Raw genomic sequence first — 19,067 nt, forward strand, 5'->3', positions numbered from 1 at the left:
TGTTAACATGATGAAACCTTACCATAATAGGGAGGCCCTTGTGCTAAATATTTGCAGTATGAGGCAGGAGGAGTCTGAGAGGGATTTATGGCTACAGGGAGCCAGACAGCAAAATCCCAAGTTACTATGGTGGAGCCTAGGGTTGAAGGCATATGATATGACAGTGCAATACTGTACTGTGGTCAGCAATGCCAAGGCAGCTGATATCTCAAGACAGGGACTAGGGTAATGCATTCCCAGATAGGCTCATTCCTCTCAAGGACCACTTGAAAAACTAGCTTGAGTCTTCAAAGGGGGGAAGAAGTGTCACAAAAGGAGATACTGACAGCACAGCTAGCTGGAATTTTGTAAATGCTTATGTCGTTAGTGAATATCAAAATGATTTATATAAGAAGATTGTGTTACAACTGTATTAGAACTGTATGTCATATGTATATCAAACTGGTTTCTACAGGCATGTGTTGAAAATGTATTTTATAAAGTGTTTGTGTTTGAAATGCATCCACAGTGTGCCCTACTGGAAGAAAACAGAAATGTATATGCACTATTGTAACAGTCTAAATGTATATATATTTAACAGTGGAAACTGGAATACAGGAGGTTAACTTCAGTCCAGCAAACTTTAAGAAAATAGCTGAATTTTCATTATACTATTGGCTATCCACCACTTCTTCTGGTCTATTCTGTCCTCCCCCTCCCCCACAAGACCTATTACAGCCTAAACTAGCTTTCTTAAGCTACAGGAACCCTTTTTAAAATCCCCTTGGTGTAGCTGTTTGTCTTGTTGGATGGAGTGCTCATACCTAAGGTTATTTTTCATATTTGTTTCTCTTCATTTGTAAAATGTATTGATGTTGATTTACACCATTGTAAAGTGTAATGAAGCTAGACATGTATTTTTATGGGAGACAGTATTTTCAGTACTTCTATGTGCGCTTGAAACTGTTTACCTAGACATTGTATTAGTGTGGCTCAGATACTGTACTTACTAGAGTATACACTTGTTAGAGCTTTGTTACTTGTGTAGAGCATTTATTGTTGGAATATTATTTCTTTGCTGCTCACTTTATTATTCTTTTTTTTTTAAAATGCCTAGTTTTTAGTGTGTACATTTCCTCACCTATTGGTTTAGAATGTGTTATACCACTTAATTTGTATCAGTATTCCTACATCTGTTCTTAAAATCTTAGCAGTCCATGTTGCACTTCTCTGCTTGTAACATGTACAGTATTGCACTGACTAATATGTGTAAGTTCTGTAAATGTTGTCTTCTGTTTTCACCTTTTGATATATATTTGCAACTGCATTAATCTGTTGAACGTAATAACTGACAAAAACCTGTCTTAATTTTCCCATTATCACAAACTGAGGCATTTATCTGTGTATAGATTGCCTAGTTTTTTTCTTTTTTTTCCTTTCCACTCCTCTGTTAGCAACTTTGTATCTTTTGCATTTTTTCTTAACAATTGCAGTATTTTGTGTTAATATTGATTATTTTTCTTCCCAGCTTCTCCTTTTAATCTACTTTCCCTGGATCCCCGACAAGCCACATTCAATCTATTGGCCTGCAGTGCTCTTAAACAGAACCGGGCAACCTTGGGATGAGTGTTATTTTCAAAATATACAGAAATTCTGTTTTATCCTCTAGACAAAATTAATTGCTAGCTTGTTTAATTTCTTTTTTTTTAAGTAAAGCACTCCATCATGGATGTTAGCTTGCCCCCTCCCCATACTGTACTCCCTAACAGCACTCACCCTTTCCAAGCTGTTTCAACTATTTGAAAGCCCTGCTGTTTTTCTAGTATTACTAAACCCTTTCTCCTATAAATTGTGGTATTTCTAAATCCTGCATACTCCTGGTTACAAGTGGTATTAATTTTATTTCAAAATAGACATATGCAAAACCAGTAAGTCCAAAGTACCTACTGATTTTCCTGATCGTTTCAGGAGATTAGCTGCCCCCCCCCCATTCTGTACTTCTAACTGCAATCTGTCTTTATATGCTGTACTAGTTGCATGCTCTGCTGTTTTTCTACTTCTACTAAACCTTTTCTCTTATAAATTCATGTCTTCCTAATTTCCACATAACTCCTTGGTAAAATTGGCTTATTTTATTTCAGTAAGAAAGGTATGCAAAACAAGCAAGTCAGAGTATCTACTGCCTTTTCTTATTGTTTCTGTAGACTTGCATAGCTGTGAAATCAGGGCCAGCCCTTTTCATCATACTATTAGCTATCCACCACTTTTCTGGTCTATTCTGATCCTCCCCCTCCCCACAAGAACAACTGCAGCCTAATCAGGGCCAGCCCTGTTCATTATACTATTGGTTATCCACCACTTTCTCTGGTCTATTCTGTCCTCCCAATCCCCCACAAGACCTATTACAGCCTAACCTAGCTTTCTTAAGCTACAGGAGCCAGTGTCCTGGTACTGCTGTAACATTATGTTTAGTACCTAACTGTGTCTTAGTCCCTCCCTTATTTGAAATCTTACTTCTGTTCTTTGCTGGGCTCCACATTTAACTAATTTTATATCTTACCATTACTGTAGTGTCTGTGCTTTTCCCCGCACTTGCTAAGCAGCCTACAGCATTTTTTTTCTTTGTCCCTTAATTCCCTTACCCACCAAGCTATATTTTATATATTTTGCCACTAGGTGGCACTGCTCTACCACTTATAGTGCAACAATCACTTATATCATTTTTCTGTTGTCTCCCAAGCAATCCCCCATTCTCATAGCATATTTATCCCACTGGCCTGCTTTGACTTGTGCATTGTTTTATTACGTTTCTCCTCCCACAATCCCCAGCCTAGACTCACCTCTGCTCTGTTCCTGTACTTCCCCTAAGCTCACACATTTCAGCTACAGTTGGCTGATTGGTTTCTGCCAGCCATCTTCTCTCCAGCTATTCCCACTCCATTTGCCCTATGGCCTCACTCTGCTCCCCTACCCTGCCCCTACTTCCCACCCACCCCCACTACTCCTACATTTATTTCAACTCCAAACCCCTCCCTCTCTCAACCAACCAATCATCTCCACTCTGTAACCCCTCCCCTCTCTACCTCCACCTGCCAATCACAACCACTCCAACCCCACCCATCAAATTCCCTATAAACACCTATTTCTACTCCATCTATACACATATACAATCTGCCCTACTCATTTTATACTGCTAATATACACATATACTCCTCTACCATGCCTTGTCTTCTACCTCAAACCATTCTCACCCCATCTATCTGCATTCTATTCTTACTCCCTTTATACCATGCTACCTCCTACTCCTATAACCAACTCCACCCCTCCTTCCTGTCCTACCCCCCCACTCCCAACATCCTTCCTCATCCCACTTAAACACACTTCCACAACATATCCGCCTCTCTAGTTCAACCCCAACCTGCTCCACTACTTCAGGATAATACTTTTCCCCCTCAATTAAATACTGCAAGCCTAAAGTAATATCTTACTGTCCACAACTATTAAAGACTTCAACTACCTCTGCTTAGCAGGGTAATACACCCAAATCCTGGACCAAGTATTTCCTCAAGTCCCAATCTCCCTGTCACAAGCAATAAAACCAACCATAGATACCTCAAATTCTTCACCATCAGTGCAAAAGTCTAAGAAATAAAATAGCCCACTTTCATGCTTGGCTAAACTACAACCTACCCAACATTGTAGCCATCTCAGAAACCTGGCAAAACCCTCATATTTGTGCATCTGAAATCCTCCTTCCTGTATTTCAATCCCTCAAACACTATCGCTTAAATAGAAAAGGAGGTGGGGTTGTCTCAATCTACTCTAACCTGCTATCCATCACTCCCTACCCCAATCCTATCCCTCCATTTAATAATGCAGAACTAGTAATAGGCCTACTAAAAATAAATAACCACAAAAGCATTTGTATCATTGCCCTCTACATCCTCCCTGGTAATAATACCACTACTTTTGAAGAAATTCTCCTCTGGACCTATACCAATGTTAAGTTAGAGACCTTCATACTTGGAGATGTAAATATCAGTTGGAATAAAATCAACAACTCTAATCCCACTATATCCATCAATCTATTTAACTATACCCAACTAACTAACTCCATTACCTGACCAAACAAAGCAAACCCCCCAGGTACCAAACTAGACTGGAGTCCAGAATCCTAATAAAGTCATAACTCTGGCATTATACCTGACCCTATAGGAGACCACTTGCCAGCTTTCATACACCAAGCTACCCACTGCTCTCCTCATCTACACCAATATATTCACACACTTTAACCCCACTACTTTCTCTTGACTCCCTAAAACAAACAAACTGGAGCCCCCTAAAAACTCTTCCACTAGACAATGCCGTAGAATTTTTCAGCTCCACTACTTTCTCTTGACTCCCTAAAACAAACTGGAACCCCCTAAAAACTCTTCCACTAGACAATGCTGCAGAATTTTTCAACTCAACCTTCTTAAACGTTCTCAACTCCCTAGCTCCACCAAGAACAAAAAGAGTAAAAACCAAGCCCGCCAAAAAACATATGCTACAAAGAGATAAATCCTGGAAAACATACCATCAAAACAAGCAGCCAGAAACTCCGCAACCTCACTAAAAAACAAATCAGAGACAAAAAGTCCTACTATATCAAACTCCACTCTAACCAATCAAAAAAACCCAAACATTTCTGGAATCCCATTAATTCTCTTCCCAACCCAGGTACCAAAACAACCGCTTCCCTGACACCAGCAAATCTGATCCTGAAATAGCATCTCTATTCAACTCCTTCTTCACCAACAGCATAGAAGAACTGACCAAGACCTTCCCTAACAATAACCCTTCCCCTCAACCTATCCAATCTTCCTCATCCCCTACACCACCCTCTGCCCCCAATCCTCATCCAATATTTGAACTTAAACCCATTGCAACCTCCCACATAAAAAATTACTCTCTAAATTAAAACCATGCTCCAATGTCCCTGACAATATCCCATTTTCCTTCCTAACAATAGCCACAGATGGTATCACTCTCCCCATTAGCATCTTGATCAATAGATCCATGCAGGAATCTTATGTGCCCAAATTATGGTGTGCTGCCTTTATTCTACCTCTCCTTAAAGGAGGCAAAAACAATATAATCTCTAACTACCTCCCCATAGCTATCCTCTCTCCAATCTCAAAACTTCTGGAAAAATGCATCTACCTTCAACTTATGCCATTCCTAGCCAACTACCAACTAATCACTCCAACCCAACATGGCCATAGCACTATCACTGCCCTTATCTTCATCTTAGACACAATAATCTTGCCCATGACTCTGGAAAAATAGTATCAACAGCTCTACTAGATCTGTCCAAGGCATTCAATACCATCTCCCACACCCATCTCTTGAACCATCTTTCTAACCTTAACCTCTTCCAGAATACCTTAACCTGGTTCTTAAACTACCTCTCTGACAGGTCTCAAGCTGTGAAATTAGGGAAAGGCACCTCAACCTTCCTTCCTACCCCCACTGGGGGTACCCAGGGATCCATACTCGGTCCAATGCTATTCAACATCTTTATTAATGATTTCCACAAAGCCATACCCAACACCAAAATTGTACAATATGCAGACGTTTCAACTTTAGTCTGCTGCTCTTCTAACCTCTCAGATCTTCAAACAGTGACCCAAACTGCTTTCTCCACCACTGAAAACTGGATGCTCCAAAACCACCTCTCGCTAAATGCCAACAAATCCAAAATACTACTATTCTCTCCCTCAAAAGCCTCCCCTCTTGATAAAAACTCATTCCAAATTATTAGCCAAAACAACTCTACTATAGAGGTTGTTCCCTTTGCTAAACTACTTGGGGTTACTATTGATGAATACCTAAAATTCGACACTCACATCCAGCAAAACATTAAGAAAATCCATATAAAACTTGGTATGCTATACAGAAACATCCACTTCTCTCTCCTTCCACCAGACAAACTCTCACCACTACCTATCTACTCCCCTCACTAATGTATGGCGCTCCTCTACTAACAAACTTATCTGACTCTCTCTCCTCCAAATTGGAAGTCTGGTATAATAAGATTTCTAAATTTGCAACCAAAGCCAAATTCTCCTCCCATCATTATACTGCCCTTCATTTGTTAAATTGGCTTGAACTCCAAAACCATTTAGACTATCTCCAAATTACTACAGCCCACAGACTAATTTTGCAACCTACTAAGTGCCCAGCACTAACCAACATCCTTCAACCTTACACCCCTCAGAGAACTCTAAGATCTACTCACCAAAACCTAATCATTGTCCGCAAACCCAATCGTCCTGCTGGTAGGCTTCTTCTAGCCTTTTCCTTAGCTAAAAAATGGAATTCTCTTCATTCCTCTCTAAGGACTTGTGAAAACTTTGAAAACTTTAAAACTCAGCTACATTCCTACCTTTCCTCTAACAGGAAATGCAACTGCACTCTCCCCACCTAGCCTAATAAAAAATCCACCCTTTAAACTCCTGACTAACTGAGTACAAGCTAACCTAACATAAATGTACATATATAAAATAACATAATTGTACATATTATAAATAACCTATCCCACCTTTTTTTCTCTTTTCCTTCTAAGCCTTTGTTCTCCCTCTCAATTAAGTTACCACTGCCATCCTAAATATTTCGATACTATGTAACCCGAGATTTTTTTCCTGTTCTCTAGCATGAAATAAAATTGTAATTGTGTCTTCTTTACTATGATTGCATATGTGACTAAACTATGTAATGCAGTGCTTTTCTCCCCGGGCCTCCACTGAAAATGCACTCCCTGAGCCCAGTGGATCTCCCCGGTCATCAAACTGGAAATAAATAAATACATTTAAATTGCTTTACAGGCAATGCAATAAAATAAGGTATCTTTCAGTTTTCAATGCGGCTAGAGACACCAAGTCTGTGCTGAGAAGCTTTCTGTATTGTATTTAATGTGAATTAATTACTAGTCTTGAAAGCATGAAGGAATGCAATTGTTTTATGACTTCCAACATCTGCCAAAAATCTGAGGTCTGTGTATTTTTACAGGTAGATACTAAATACTGTCATCTTCCAGCAGTGGGGGTTGTGCCTGGGAACTAGAGTCAGATGAAAAGAAGTGACGGCTTTCTGAAAGCTATCCCAGCAGTAATATTTGAGATATTAATCTGAGACATTTCTGAGTGAGACAAATAATTCTGTATTCTGTATTGGACCTGACAACAACTAAAAGATCCATTCACCACATTTGACTTGCTTTATTAAGTTCTTAGGTTATAGTAATTCTCTTAGATTCAGTCAGGAATATAGTGAAGCTTAGTTTAGATGCTTTTCTTTATTTATTTGAGACTGAACTGTAATGTCGTTTTAAATATTTCCTGTGGTTTTGATCCCTGATGTCACTGTGAATATATATTTAATATTGTCTTGTTCTTTTATTTTTATTAAATATATTTAAACCTTTCATTTTGTCTGATATGTGTAGAGATATTCAAGTTTTGAGAATACTTGCATATTTATTTGGTGACACTGTGTAGGCCACTCCTAATAGCCTTGCTCTTTGTCAAACTACCATTTGTATTAACATTAATATCACTCAGTATATGGATGGATGTGTCAAAGACAAATATCAGTTGCTGTATGTTGTGACAGTCTGATTTAATTCCATTTCTGTGCAGAATGATCAAGTCCATCTATATGTAGTGAAACCAGACCATTGGTATACAACATTATGGACAGCCCTGCCTCTCCCAAAAAGAAGGAATAATTACAGTCCCAAAGGAATCCAGAGGTGGCACTCCACCTCATTCCAGAACTGGTACTCCACCTCATTCTAGAGCTGGCACTCCACCTCATTCCAGAGCTGGCAATCCACCTCATTCCACACTCCACCTCATTCCAGAGCTGGCACTCCACCTCATTCCACACTCCACCTCATTCCAGAGCTGGCACTCCACCTCATTCCAGAGCTGGCATTCCAGCTCATTCCAGAGTTGGAACTCCACCTCATTCCACACTCCACCTCATTCCAGAGCTGGCATTCCACCTCATTCCACACTCCACCTCATTCCATACTCCACCTCATTCCAGAGCAGTACTCCACCTCATTCCAGAGCTGGCATTCCAACTCATTGCTACAAGAGCTGTAGTGACCTTAAACAGCAGTAATTTCTTTTTTCAGCCTCTAGAAGAGAGCCAAACTGCAATACTAAATCCTTATAATTAACTTATAGCATAGCTAGCAGCATAAATTCAGAAGCAATTCCTGTCTCTGGTAATATTTTTTTTGCACTCATTGCCCTGTCTGCCTGTCAACCATCAGCCATCTCCCAGCTAAGTGTCCCATTTGTTCCGTAGGAAAATTATTTGGGCAGCTATTAGGGGAGTGCTTTTTTTCTTAGCCCTATGTTCCCTGTAAACACCTAGCTTGTAGAGCTGAATGGAGACATACATTTGGCTGCCATCACTGGTTGTCCCTCATTTCCACAGGGGATGTTGGAAGCAAGCAGCCCCAACCCTTCTAATGGAATCATGGTTCTTCACCAAAGTTAAATAATATGACAGCTTCTCACCAAAACTGTATTTAATGAACATAGAACAAACACTTTTTTACAAGTAGGCAAGCTTCACTGCACTGCCCACATGAGGGGACATCCCCCCAAACATATACATATTAACTCCACAACTTCAGAACTGTAGACTACATAATCTTGACACTGGAGCTCTTTGAAAAAGGGTTAAGGAACTTTGTCACTCAGCTGTCAGAGTCTGATTCAAAATTAGATTATAAGATAAGTGTAAAAAAATCAAGGTTAATTAGAACTAATTAGAGAGAGAAAATATTATTGATTGCTAAATATCTACAGCTATGCATGCAGGAGGGACTGCAATACTTAGGAATATGGATAAGGAGTTCATATGAAGCATCTGAAACTCACTCATATTGGGTACTTTTAACAAACATGAAAGAGGGACTGCAAAATTACCTCCTGTGTTTAAGGAGAACTTTGTGTGTGTATCCTGGAACTGATATTTTGGCAAAGTTAAAAAGCCGGATGTAAGGTTGCTTTTTGGTTAGGCGCTACAAGGAGTATCTTGGGAAAAGGTGATTAAAGCAAGGAACCAAAGGGGATTGGAGGCATCAGGTTTAGACAAATACCAGAAAGATATTCATTGAGGATACCTTTCTCAGTGTCAGAACAATGGATACCAATCAGGAAGGAAATCAATGCTGAGAGAAGGAAATAACTGGACTGGTAGGAAAGGTATGCTGGAAGCCTTATGAACTGGGTCAAAGAGAATAGACTGAATATCTGGTTTTGATGATAAAGAGAGAAGCAAATAAAGCTGTTAACTGCTTGCTGCTCTCTAGGTAGATACAAGATATTATCCTACTTGACAAAATGGAGTAATGTGAGAGGTGTTAGGTGACCAGTAAACCAGTCTTAATTATTGAGACCAGCCACAAGTGAATGGTGCAGTTATGCAATGAGTAATGTTTTATGAAGAATATCATCTGAGTCATAAACCTGTAGAAGAGTACAGATGATTAAATTCAGATGTGGCAATATTAAACTGGGCCACCACCAGGGAAGAGGAATGGCTAGAATGATTAAATGGATAAGTAGTATAAATGACAGCTATGTAGACACGAAGGGAAATCGAATACATGAAAGGAATTTGGCAGCTTGATCACCTGGAAGAATTCCTTTCCAACTCTCGCCTCTGTTCCTGTTCCACACCAGGATAATACCAACATTTCTCTTTTTTTCTACATGCCCTTATATTCTTTATGCTAAATCCCATATTTAATCTGTCTCAAACCAGTATTTTTGAATGCACTATAGGCCTATATCTCTCTACTAGGTTACCATACTACTTTTAACACAATTCATTATTTCCTCTCATGTGTGACTGTGCAAGGAAAACTTTCACCTTCAGCCACAAGTAGTACTATTTTTAATTTTCTTTTCATGCTTTGTGTTTACCTTATATTTTGTGTCTTTTCTTTCATATTTATTTAATGCAAATGCATTTATCTTGTGTATTTTATACAGATTTGTTTGCTGTTGATATTCTTGTCATGCTGTTGTATAATTTATTTTAAGTGATATTGATTTACTGTTATAATTTGTATTCCACTGAAAATGGGTTCTTGCCCAGTCCCTCTCCTGGTGAACAAATGTCTATAAATAATTAAGTACCAAACCAAACAAGGATAGGGAGGCTATTAGGGACAGAAATAACTGACAACCAATGGGAGCCAATATGTCTCCTTGCCAGGAATCTGCTAAAAAGTAGGACATTTAGAATCTTTGAAGTATTTGCATATATATTTTCACATTCTACAGAGAGTAGCAAGAATCTTCTAAGATGCCGACCAGAGCTGATAGAAGTGTGATAATGCAGGAATTGGGGATTTGCTGCACATATTTTGACATTATAGCCTTTTACAAATGTTTAGAGACAGTGTAATTTCTATACTACAGGGAATAGCTAGAAATAAAAGAAGAGTTAAACTATTTTGTAGAATTGTGGATGAAGAAAAAGGATTTTTTTTCAAAAAAAACATTAAAGTTGTGTGCCATAATTGTGTTAGCAGCAAAGAAAGCAATAATGAGAAGATGGAAACAAAGAGAGGGTCAGTCTTAAAGGAAAATAATCCAGATAGTGGAGGAGCTAAGGAAGAATGTGGAGACAAGGTAAGGAAGGGACTTGTGAGATTTCTTCGGGGATGGAAGCACTAGCTGAAATATCTGCAAGACCAGACTGCAGTAAAATGAGATTATTAAAGGAATTAATTTGATACTGATGCCTAACAGATAAAAAAAAAACTCTTAGGGATGCAAAGTTTCAACTCTGTCCAATTTGTTATCTATGTTTTATCTGTGTTTTTTTCACTTAACCTTTAATTTCTTTTCATTTCTGTTTGGTTGCGTCAAAATTAGAAGTAACATTACCATGTGAATATTACAACTAAGATGATTTATGTTAGACTAATAATAATAGAAATATCAGTTTTAGGTTGCTTTACAATCTACTAGCAGATTTTGATTTTTTTCTTTGCTTGAATGTAGGTGATAAGAATATTGGTGACCACTGAATGGAAAGGATTTTGTTAATATGGATGTGGAATGCTAACATTGTAACTGAATTTGAGAATGTTTTTAATAAAATGTGACCCCCCCCCCCAGAAAAAGGGGAAAAGGGGTGTGGGAAGCTAGGCCAAAGACTCTGCTTGTTCAGATGTTCAGTGTGAAGCCGGTTCTTCAGTAAGTATGATGTAGGTTCATATTTAGGAGTAACACTAGATACTTCTTGAATCCTCTTTTGGCCAAGCTACATTAAACAAGTTATTCAATTATTCATATTTGTGTGCCGTTTTTATGCTTTTACCTTAGTTCCAGTAGTATAACTTTACAGAGCATATCCCTGTTGGCCATCAGATGTTAGATATTTAGTGATTGGTAGTGCTGTGTATCCAAGCACTGTAGAGGACAGTAATTTTCATAATGCAGATTGTAGTGTTCTCCGTTTCATAAAGGTATAAGTGTACTTGTATGCTGAGTCATTTCCAAAAAGGTTTACATTGTAAATCTAAATACAAATTCAGGTTTACTAAGTTAGTTGAACCCTCATCAGCACCATAACAATAATAAAAATAAATGGCCAGATTCAATAAAGCCTACACTACATGCACACTAAGTGTACGCTAAGTGTACATGATATGTATTCAAGAACATTCTTATCACATTTTTAGTGCTTTCTCATCACTCAGAAATATTACACTAAGTGTACATGTAGTATACACTTTGTGGTAACCTTTATGATTCCCTGACAATATTTAAAGCTGCAAGAATATCAGTAGGTAAACTAAAATTAGAAGGAAGAAGGTGTGAGTTATGTCTGTGTTAAGTCTGTGTTGTCTGCTCATTCAGAATAGGTTCATAGATTCATAGGTGTGTACTAGGCTAATTGTCCTAGCACCTTTACAAGCCTAGCCCATAAGATTACCCTGGCATCATGCCACCCGTCCTTAGTTCCCAGTGCCTCTGTTGAGTAGAGCCACTGGAGTGATCCCCAGGGTGAAGTTTCTATTTCCCATCAAGATTTCTTTTGAGGGTCAGTGAGCTGCTCTGTATTTGACATGTATGGGAAGTCTCTTCCATAGCATGAGCAGTCACTGGGTTATGAACCTGTCCCTCCAGCACGCTCTCTTGATTGTGGCAATGAGATTGAGGTCTCTGGAGCATGTGGTGTGCAGGGATTGGGATTTCTTTAGCTGTAGCATTTCTAACAGAGTTGGGTCAGACATGGCTTTGGAAGTCAAGCAGAGATCGCCTCTAAGTAGGTGATATGAGACAGAGAATAGTTGGAGTTTTTTGAGTCTGTCCATATAGGACAAGTGTTTAAGGCCTAGGATCCTCTTTGTGAGGTACTTTTATGGCCTCTCCAGTTGTTGCAGGTGTCTAGTGAGTACATGCCAAATGGGGCATTGTACTCAATGATTGGCCTAATGAGGGAAGAGTAGAGGGAAACAATGACCTCTTTCTTCCTGGATGCAAAACCCTTAGTAATGAGATGTGCCACATAGAAGGGCTTTCTGACCACAGTGGCAATGTGGTGATCAAAAGAGAGGTTGTTGTCAACCTGTGTTTCCAGATCTCTTATAACGCCTTCTGTGTTCAGTGGGCTACCATTGATGTGGTAATTCATGGGAGCTGGGTTTTTCCCAAAGGGGATGATGACACCTTTTTTGGGATTGAGCTTAAGGCCATGGTTCTGACACTAGTCATTCATCTCAGTGTGGCCTTTCTGTAGGAAGTCAACATCACATGGGGAGTTAATAATAGCTCTCAACTTGCAATCGTCTGCGAACTTTGTCAGCCAGATTCCCTTCGTGTTGGCCTGGACTTCAGAGAAGTAGATACCAAACAGGAGAGGACCCAGGATTGAACCCTGTTGGAATCCCGTCATCAATGGTTAGCAGTCTGACTTGGAGTCAGCTACTTTCACATTGCGGATTCTATCAGTGAGCCAGTTTGCAACCTACCTAGTGATATAGAGGTTGATGCCTAGTTTAGTGAGTTTTTCTATGATTCTGGAGTAGAGAATGGTATCAAAGGCCTTGGCCAGATCAAGGTAGGGTGTATGAACCACCTTGACTTCATCCAGAGCTCTGGTGACTGACTCAAAGACATTGACCAAGTTGCACAGCCATGATCTAACCTTCACAAAACCAAACCGTGTGGGATCCAGAGTTTGGAGATTCCCTATATCTTTGTTTATTAGGTCCATGATGATGTGTTCCATAGCTTTGCATATCAGACTGGTCAGGCTAATGGGGCGATGGTTCCCACAGTCTGTAGTTACTCCTTTTTTGTGGAGAGGGATGACTGTAGCAGTGTGCCATTTGGTAGAGACAAAGCCTGAGGGGAGGCTGTGACTGAGCAGGGCACACAGGTGAGGTGCTAGTTCACTCTGTAGTTCATGTAGAACACAGCCAGGGATATTGTTGGCCTTGGACAGTGCTGTTTTAACCTGTGCAGCAGTAATAGTGGGTGCCTGGCAGTCTACTGGTATTTTGATTGGTCCTTTGTGGGGAGGGGCAAACTTGGCACTGAATCTGTCGGCAAGTATATTGGCAATATCTGTTGGTTTGGTATAGGAGGTACCATTGTGCAGTAGCTCATTGCAAATCTGGGTATTGCCATGGAGATTCTTTACATAACTATAGAAGGCCTTGTGATTGTCTTTACTATCTGCTGCAATTCTGTTTTCATAGCTAGCTTTAGAGGATTTGATGAGAGTTTTCAACTTTTTGTTGAGGCTGATAAGAGAGTTTTTCCAGTCTTGGGACTTCACCTTATTCCGCATCAGTTTCCTCCTTCTGTTCTACTGTTTGTTTATGGCAGGGGACTACCAGATTGCCTTCCTTTTTTTTGGAGGAGAGTGTCTTGGTTCTACTGGGTATGGTGAGATCCATGCATTTGTGCACCATACAGTGCATTGGTGTATGACTCAGCGGTCATGCAACTATTCTCCATTTGCATGGGTGCCATGAAGTTAGCCACTTCTGTTTTTAGGAGCCCAAAGTTAGCTTTGGAGAAGTTTTTCAGGGTGGTTACATTTGCAGGGGGGTGGGGTGGGATGGATGTGGATTTCCAAGGTGATTAGTTTGTGGTCGGATCTAACCAGGGAGGAGTTGACTGTTGGTATAGGGCAATGGTCACCCATGGTAGTAATGACCAGGTCAAGGATGTTGCTACCTCTAGTGGGGGTAAGAATGAGCTGGTCCAGGACATTGGAATTAATGAATTCCAGGAAACGTTGGGAAAGGGTATTGGTACATGAGTAGTTTTCCCAGTTAATGGAAGGGTAGTTGAAGTCGCCCAGTATGAGAGTGTTAGGTTGGACCCTAATATTCTCCAGGGTGCTTAGGAATGTGGAGTGTGAATCTTGAGACATGGTTGGGGACCTATAGCAGGCTATGACCTGAATTGCTGTCTTACCCAATGTTAGCTGCACCTGAGGTATCTCTGATGCGTTATGTTGGGCTACCAGTCTGGAGGTCTGCGCATCATTTATAAATATGGAAACACCACCACCTTTGGAGCTTTGGTCCAAGTTATGGGGTCGAAAGGTGTGGAATGAGTTATAGCCTGATAGTGCAGGGGTACATTCTGCTGCCTTAAACCAGGTCTCTGTTACAGCACAAATGTCGATGTTCTCCATTTTAAGGAGTGCTTTGAGTGAGTGGATTTTGAGATTTTAGACTTCTAGCATTGAGCAGCATGACCCTCAGATTGCATTTGTTTGTAGCTGTTGCAGTGGTAATTTGGTCTTTGGAACACCGCCTAAAAAAGGCACTATAGGGGTGGCAAGTGCCTTGGCCAGTATCCAGAAGCCCAGGGGTGACAGATGCAGGCCATCTCTGGCAAAGCATCGAGGTCTGTCAATCATGTCATCCCAGGCAGACAGATACTGGATCCCCTTAGAATGACACCAGAAAGTTAGCCAACTGTTGAAATCAATAATTTTCTGCTTGTGCTGTGGTATCATTCTGGGTGATGGTAGGATGCTGCTCAGGGCTAGGAACATAGCTGCCTGGGCTACATAATCTGAGAGCTCTTCCATATCTCTTTTTATGTAGTCTAGGGAGGTACGTCTCAGGTCATTCACACCCACATGTACAATGACCGAGTCATATTTGTACCTGTTGTTGAGGGACCTGAGTGCTTGTGTTATGTGGCGGATCCTGGCACCTGACAGGCAACTGATGTTACTTTCTCCATATTCAGCCTAGTGTGTGGGACATCAGTGTGCTTCACTATTGAGTCACGTATGACTAGTTTGTTGGGCATGCTGTTTTGCCTTAAGGGCTTTGGTTGAGTGGCACACCGTTTAGGAGAGTTATGTGTCTCGTCATTAGTGTAGTGTTGTGGTGGTCAAGTGCATTTCTGCATTGGAGGTCTCTGCTGTTTGGGTAGATTTTTATTTAGAGCCTCTGCAAAGGTGGGTGTGTGGTTTCTGTTTTTGTGAGAGCAGTGCTGTTGTGTGTTCTGGAGGGCTGTATGTTCCATGTGGTGTTGTGCAAGTCTTGGCAGGAGAGTGCATGGCTTCCAGTTTGGATATATAAGTGCATCTCTCCCAAGTCTGAGTGTTGGGAGGTAAGAGGAGAGGGTTTTTGGTGTACATGAGGAAGTTGTCACATTGCCTCAGGATGCTCAAGTTTACCAGGTTAATGAAAGAGCACAGGGAACTGACCTTTAGACATGCCTGGAGGGGTGGGCATTAATAAGTACTGGAGCTGTTTCCTTGTAGAACGTTTATAGCTGGTAGCACTTTTGCATGCTACAATAATTGCTACAAGAAGTTGGGTAAAGTGCTAGCCTAATAAGCTAGTAAAAGTGCAGGAGAGGAGAGAACTAGCAGATCTAAGGGAAAAATTGAAGAGCAGACTTTAGCACCACTCAGAAGCTTACAAATTCCTGGATACAAAAGAATAGCACTTGCAGTATGAAAAAATACAGTTAAACAGCAATGAAATGCAGTTAAACAGGAATGAATTGCAGTAGATAGCAATGAAATATAGTTAATCAGTAGATTGCTTTGAAACAATAGCTCACAAATCGCAACAGTAACAGACAGCACTAATAAAGCAGCGATTCAGTAGAACACTGTCATCAATTTAGTGAGGCACCCAACTAGCAGTAATAAATATGGCAAACAAAATGAGGTAAAAAGAGGAACAGTTTTTTTTTTTTTTTGTAGAAAGTGAAGAGACAGAAAATAATGAGATAATTCAAGGTTCAGAAGCTAAAAGGAGCATTTGTGTACACTTAGTGTAGGTGTTATTGAATCCCAGGGATACATACATAAAAATCTTGGTAGTGAGTGCAGTAACACATAAAATGGATCATAATATAAATTGTAGAAAAACTGTATGCTAATGAAAAAGTAGACCTTCAGGGACTTTTTAAACATGGTTACTGTGGGGGCTACCTCACACATTGGGAAACAATTACATGCTTCTATATCACTGTTACTGTGTTCCTTACAGTAGGGATCCCTTGCCTAGGTTCCCTTGATGAACTTTTTAAGTCTCTTCAGGAAAAGGGTAAGACTATGCAGGAAACAAAACATATTTTTGTTTCCCCTATTCCCAAATTTCAGAGGAATTATCCTACCAGGTCTGCCTAAAGGTAAAAAGGGGGTTAAAAGTGCTCCTCCTGCAAAGTCTACTCAGACTCCTACAGCTAAAAAGCCTCTTCCAAACAAGCCAGGTTCTGTCTGACTATCTGTTTACCTCTGTCCTCAGACAAGTTCCTCTATCTCTTCATCTTTCCCTGTCTCTTCCAAACTGGTTAGACATCACTCAGGACTCTTGGGATCTTTCCATCATTCATCAGGATATTACATGGTTTGGAAATCCCTTATATATTCCTATTCATCATCTTTTTCAGGAAGTTTTTACGTTTCTCTGTTGCTTCCTTGCATTTTCAGTTCTCTGTTTTACCCTTTGGCCTCTCTACTGCCCCAAGGGTTTTCACCAAATGCTATGGTCATGTAATTGCTTTCTGCAGAATGATGGGAATTCAGATCTTTCCTTATCTGGATGATCTATTGATGGATGGGACATAGTTTTCAGTTATTAACCAGTTAATTAGAATGGAGACAGGGAAGGCTAGTGCTTCTGCACCTATTTTGAGGAACTCAGTGGGAAGGTTATTGGCAAATTAGGTTGTTGCTTTTAATTTAGTTAGTAATTTTTTAATAGTTGATGTTGGGAAGGGCTGAAAACTAAAAGTGTTTTGCTTTCAAGAATAGATGGAAGCTATAGCTGAAGTGAGGTGGTCAATGATTTGTGATGGAACTGACTGGATAAAATGAGTGTTTAATAGAGTGCCATGGACTGTTTACATTTAAAGTCGAAGGACGTAATGTAGTGATGTGGTCACGGTATAACAGTTTATTTAGAGAGGACCAAAAAAGCCTTTAAAATATTTTAGCATGTAAGCCATAGCATTTTAAACTAGCAGTAATGACTAGTTATTTAGTATTTCATTTTCAGGAATGCCTTGAATTGAGCCATTCAGTGTTAGTGGGTAAGGAAAATCTGTATTTTGACTCAGAATCAAATTATATTAATCAAAAATGAATAGTTAAAAAATCATGTCAGACTATTAATCATCAGACTACTTGAAGGATTTCAATTTTGAAGACTACTAGGCAAGAGACCACCGCTACAAAGAATAATTTCTAAAAGATATTGTCAGCCATACAAGAATTATCTTTAAAACAGACAATACAGATGAAAAGTTCATATCATAAGCAGAAAACAGGATGGATTCACTTCTAGCTCCAAGAATTTCTCTCCCACTCTCTCACAGAAAAAGATGATTCTTCCCCCTTTGCCACATTAATGCTTTCCAATCAGTAACACAAAAGACTTTTTGAGGATGGAAGAACAAATCTGTCTCAAATCCTAAGCGCTATAACAATACCATTATGAAGGGTAACCCCCCCCCACATACACACACACACACACACACACACACACACACACACACACACACACACACACACACACACACACACATGGGCCAGATTCATGATGGCTTGCATGGATTCTAAGAGTAGAGTAAGACTCCATGCAGCCATCATGTCCGACGAGCAATCCAGGAACAGCCTGTAGGGGCATGTAAGAGAGCTCCTAAAATGGCTCTTACACGGACAGGGCTGGGACATGCAAATCACCTCAATTGCAGGTGAAAGGCATGCAAATGAGGTAGATTTGCGATTCAGGAAACCCGAACTTGTCTGAGTAAGAGCAGTGTTATTTGCAGAAATGTACTCAGTTGACAACTGAGTACCATTCTGCAAATAGCAAAACAGAGCCATGACAGCTCCAAATAAAGGTTGTATCCAGTGCAGGAAGCATGCCAATGGCCAAATATATGGCCATTGGAAATGTTCACTGATGCAAAATTAAAATAAAAATAATATTTTTTTTTGCTGATTTCCAATGTTTAAGCGTAGCGCAGCACCGCGCAAATGGGCTGCGCTCTAAAAACCAGAATATAAATTAAAACCCACAAATGTGGATTTTATTGAAAGTGGTAATTTACAATGCAAGGGAATGGCAGGCTGAAGACAACGTGGCCACCGAGTAGAGGTTGCTAAGGGGGGAAGCTCAGCCTAAGACATGTAAACAAGCATTAGTAGGCAATCCTATGTAAATGAGTGTTAGGATAGTGAATCGCTATTTTACATAGCAAATGAGCACAGTCAGTGGAGTGTAGGAGTAGGATATGGGGAGTAACAGAGTAGGAGATAGGTGACATCACGAGGGGGGTATGTATGAAAGAAGTGAAGGTCATTGGAGCAGAGTGGCATTTGTCTGCTGTCATTTAGACATCATGGAAAGAGGTGTGTCAGCAGGTAGGCTAGGGAAAGCCAAGAAATGGAAGGTGTATACCATGAATAACACCAAAGTTTCTTGCTGAGTGTGCATGCATGCGTGTGCACACCTGTAAACCCGAGTAAGACAGAGTGCGCCCATGTAAGAGTGAGTGTGCATTTAA

At 40.1% G+C, this 19,067-nt stretch overlaps 1 protein-coding gene across 1 annotated transcript in view; it reads right to left on the minus strand.

Annotated features, from left to right (window-relative positions):
• Nucleotides 1–19,067, minus strand: part of AP1G1 (adaptor related protein complex 1 subunit gamma 1) — a 4,036,072-nt gene that overhangs the window by 2,747,707 nt on the left and 1,269,298 nt on the right. The gene's annotated exons all lie outside the window — the stretch shown is intronic.

This window comes from Protopterus annectens, chromosome 8.part0 (assembly GCF_019279795.1).
Source record: "Protopterus annectens isolate FY-2018-M chromosome 8.part0, PAN1.0, whole genome shotgun sequence".
Classification (NCBI taxonomy): Eukaryota; Metazoa; Chordata; order Ceratodontiformes; family Protopteridae; genus Protopterus; species Protopterus annectens.